Raw genomic sequence first — 5261 nt, 5'->3', positions numbered from 1 at the left:
TCCACAAGCGTGTTGGAGGTGGGTGTGGAGAGGTCGAGCAGGAGGCGTGTTCTCACGAGAGTCGTCGGGCAAGACGAAGACGCTGCTGATTCCCAGTCACCAAAACTTGCCTGCAGTATCAACATTCTACCAGTAGAGGGTACAATGGACTGTGAAACATTCATTGGGAGTTTGAATACGGGTCACAGTAGGATGTACAGTAGTCTGAAAATGAAAATCTTCAAGGCAGAGAGCTGTTTTTGTAGCTGATGTTACTGTATCCCCCCCAGCCCTACAGAGTACAGTAGGTAACAACCAGCAAATCGGGGGAGCGCTGTGTTCATGAGTACAAAAAAAACTATATTTTCACGGTGCGTATACTTAGTGCTATCAAGAGATTTAAAAAAAATATATATAATTCTGATCTCTAATTAATTAATATAATTAAAACATTTTTAGGCAGCACGGTGATCAACTGGTTAGCACGTCCGCCTCACAGTTCAGAGGTCGTGGGTTCGATCCCGGCGCCGGCCTCCCTGTGTGGAGTTTGCATGTCCTCCCCGTGCCTGCGTGGCTTTTCTCCGGTTCCTCCGGTTTCCTCCCACATGTGTGAGAATAAGCGGTATGGATAATGAATGAATATATTTTTAATCTCACTTAAAAACTACTGAGAAAAGCACCCCATTGTCCGTATGTATGAATCCGTATTTATGGAGGATATCCTTTTTTCAATTACCCAGTCATTTACCACTTTGAGGAACTCTGTGGCGCAGTCATTGGGGTCTCTTGTTGCTATAGGCAGGGTTCATGGGAGCTCAATCAAAGATTCCCAATAGATCATTAAAAACACTGACCAGTCAGACAGACAGGCACAGAGTAAATTATTACAAGTTCTAGTATGCACAATTGCACATACATTCTTTTTAAATGTAATTACCACTCTGTAGAACCTGCAGAATCATCTTTGCCAGTCCCCAATATGAACCTTTTCTAATCGTTACAAATAATATACAAGTTACCTCAAGTTTTGATCAGAGAGGGTCACAAACAGACACTTTTCAGTTAAGTCCCATCTGTCATGGTAAAAGCAAGATTTTGGTTTCTAGTCTCTTGTGAATGTACCATGAGACAGGTCTGTTTCTCTATGGGGGTGGCTGAGCCTTTGTTTACAGCTATCAGTGAGGACAATGTGATGACGGAGCCCATCCTTGCTCTCATAATGACACTGACACTAAAAGATACAGAGATAACCTATCCTGTCCTGATCTTATTATTAACTGCTAAACTGTACTTAGTTGACGCCTAATGCACCTTAATTGCGGCAGCATGTGTTGATTCAACACAGCTGGTTCCCTTGGGTCATTCACAATGAAACCTTTTTCATTTGCACTGAATCTGCAATTAGCTTTTTCTTTAACTGTGATTATTAGTAATATTAAATAATTATTTGAAACAAGTGCTGTATAAAAAGAGTGAGGTATTAAATATGGATGGATAGACATTCTTTTCATTATTATGATGCTGTTTTCTCACCCCCACTGGTCATTTAACCCTAACCTCATATAGTCCATTCTGATCTCGCACTTAAGGAAATAAATGACTCAAATAAGAATACAATATTTTGCCATGTTTTTCCCTCTCGTGTGTCACACGTTCACAGGCTGCAATAACAACCTTTATTTTGCCTAATTGCCATCACCATAGATATTTATGAGAAAACAGACCTACTAATTAGGCAAGCCACACTGGGCTGTGTTCCCAAGAGGCACCACTTGATTCACCAGTTGTATAAAAGGGAGACAAGCAGAGGCTCGTGTGGCCTCAACACCTGGGGCAGTCAGCCGTTTTAACACAGGTGGGCTTCTGTTTCCATCAATAGGATTAGGCTCTTATTAGCCAGTTCTTGGATTTAAGATTGCAATCTACTCAAGATATAATGTCCCACAATATTCACCCCTAATTGTCTACCACGTCAGGCGCAGCAATTCAGTGTTTATTAAACAGTACCCAGGAAACAGACACATGCAGGAACAGCACAGTGACACCGATATTTTCTGTGTGTGTGTAAATGTATGCTTCAAACTGTAGTAGAACAGCTGAGTGTGCACCCTGGTCGCACTACTGAAACGGTAAGGGAAGTGGGAATAGTGTAATGTCCTGTTTGTAGATCAAACTGGGGTGGAAATGAAGGAATGAGTGTACCAATGTAATGTGTGTGCGTGGTGCGTGCTGTGTTATTGTGTGCGCTGAGAGGGTGAGAGAAGTGCGCAAGTGCGCACGCGCGCAGTTTGGAAGAAACATTGGTCTGCCGCCGAATGTGCCTGAGGACAATGGTGAGATTGGATCAAATGTACGTTGACAAGAGCATCTTTATCTACAGCTCAACCAACTCTGACGACACAACTAGCACATCTTCGAGTTAAACTCCTTCAACAATTAACCTGCACGGACCAAGACATCGTGAACAATATTCCCATTCCAATATTGCCGCAATACTCGTCGTTTAAATTCAACATCATATTCAAGGACTGAAGGGCATTGCTCACAATGAACCACTTGATGGCGCCTAACAACCAGTTTGAGATTAAATTGAATGGGCCTGATATTACAAACGGCAGCAGAGCAGACACGTCAGGCACAATTCTGGGGTTAGTGTTCGAATCCCGAGGTACTCCGGCTTCCTCCCATGTTCCAAAGACATGCATGGTGGGTTAAGTGAAGACTCATAAGTGTGAATGTGAGCGCGAATGCTATTTATGTTCCCTGTCTTTTGGCTGGTGACCAACCTTTGCTTCTGTACAATGATCAGCTGCAACCGGCTCTAGTTCACACAGCTTATAAGAGAAGCATTCTAGAAAATGTGTTTTGTTTCGTCATTTTTGTCCATGTATCCTCAAATGGAAACTGTATTTTCTTCCATTCTTCTACTGTTAGGTTCAGTGATCCCTCAGCCACATATATTTTGTCAGGGATCAGGGATTGGCAAATGTTTGTGCTCAAGGACCACATTTGACTTTTAAAACCGATTTAGGACACGGGTGAGGTAATTTGTAGATGTGGATGAAAAAAGTTAGTTAAAATCTTTATGCAAAATGTTTTTTTAATGAGAATAACCGAGGAAGTTGAATTAAATGTATTGTAAAATTATGTATTTTTCGAATATTTATATTATTTACAATAAATCATCCAGCCAATTATTTGATTAGATAACTAACACAGTTAAAAAATGGTACAATGAGTCCATTTTAGGCGTAAAAAAAAAAAATGTGACAATGTCTAAAGGAATGCAAAAAATATTAGAGGACCCAATGGCACCGTTGCCAACTGGTTAGCACAGTGGTCAAAAGCCCGCCTATATACATGTGCTTACGTCATCGACATTATAAAGAAATATAGGTGATTTATTTGGAAATTAAAAAAAAATTAAAACAGAATGTTTTAGAATTGAGATTCTTCAAAGTAGGCACCGTTTGCCCACATAACAGCTTCGCACATTTTGGTATTATTTGGTTAGCTTTATGATGTGGATGATGATTTATAACCTGGAATAAATTTTACTAAACAGCTATGCATTATCATGAGTTAAAAGCTTGAATTTCTTGATAGGTTTGAGACCATTAGAATTTGAAGGTACTTCCAAATTTTTGACTGGTACTCTATATTGCGAGGCATATAGACCAAAAACCAATAACACTCACATTCACAACCGAGTACAGTTCAGAGTCTTCAGTGAACCTAGGAAGAATCTTTTTGTGTGTGGAAGCTGGAATATAAGGAAAAAAGCCACGCAAGCATAGAGAAAACATTCAAACTCCACACAAAAATGTAAATGATTTAGGTCTTTCCACTACTCTTTAAATAACACTATACATATGACAACAACAGCTAAATGAGTCTTGCAGGATTATTTATGTTTATGATTGAAGACAAGCACTGTAAAGAACAGATTGATTCATTGTGTTGAAGCACCGCACGCATACCACGTGCTGAAGACGATCTCTCTGCCTCCACTGCTTCCTTCCACGTCCTCATTAGGCGTACAACCACATCGTTTCACATTAGCTGCATGCTGCCAGAGTATTTTTAGTCCGGCAGACGGCGGCTTGGGATTCCTCCTGCCGTCTTCCGCCTTAAGGCGGCCTGACTCCTGACACCAGTAAAAACAATTCAGCCTCTTTTCCCCGCTTCCTCCCTTTAAGTAGAACAGTTGCAGTGATTGTAAGGGACGCCGAGCGTGGCCTGTAGTTGCGTGACATAGTGTCACACGCCTGAGCCCGAGGTGCGCGCTAACCCCTGACTTGCTCTCTCTGCCTCGCTGAAACCGGGAAGCTTCATCAACTGGGTGAAATGACAGATAAAACTATTTAATTAATCTGATCTGGTCACAAGTGAGCTGGAGCCTAGGCCAGCTGACTTTAGGTACAACTTGGACTGGTCAATTAGCCAATTACAGAACGCATAGAGACAAGCAACCATTCACACTTACACCTAGCGCCCCATTTTTGTGGCCAGCCATGCTATTTATTAGTTTAAGACATTTTAATGTGCATCTGAAAATCTTTTTTTTTCAGTGCATAACTCATAGATGTGCCACCGCTCAAGGGGGATGTTTTAATAATACAATAAAGATGATAATGTGTTCGATGAATTGATTTCTACAATGATCTAAATGATCTGATGCATGCTGTTGTCATATTTATGTGTGAAATATGAAGACACCCATTAATCACATCAGCATAGCACGGAATCGGTTTGCCTGCTCTTTGATCAAATCCACCCAAAATCACATTACACCACAAGCGCCACAATTTAGACCTGCTTTTAGCTGGTCTAAGGTCTAGTCTACTTTCTATCACCAAATTGTCAGGTACGACGAGGGCATGTAAAATAAAATGGACTCGGGCTGCCGGAACGCCCAGCATGCCATTCCCATGACCCATTCCCAAACAAGGTAAACTACACAGCAAATTTCACAGTTTTAATTCAACACTTATAGAGCTAATTTAACACTGTTTCTGAGTGTTTTTGGTCCTTATCAGAAATGGCGTTAAAGTAACTCTTTCTATAGTGTTAAAAAATTTAAATCAACTCTGAAACATTTGACACCAATATTTTAGCACTCCAAATTTTGCTGTGTGGACTTGTCCTGGAAAAAATGAAGATGCGTCAGCTTTTACACTGAGTGCCTGGCTACGAAAATAGAGCCACTGTGGACAATTTAAAGTAATCAGTTAACCTAACCCTCACAAACACTATGACCATGCAAACTCCATCCGGGGGCA

Source organism: Filicampus tigris, chromosome 1 (genome assembly GCF_054856515.1).
Source record: "Filicampus tigris isolate MCC_2025a chromosome 1, RoL_Ftig_1.0, whole genome shotgun sequence".
Taxonomy (NCBI): Eukaryota; Metazoa; Chordata; class Actinopteri; order Syngnathiformes; family Syngnathidae; genus Filicampus; species Filicampus tigris.
This window is presented reverse-complemented; position numbering follows the sequence as displayed.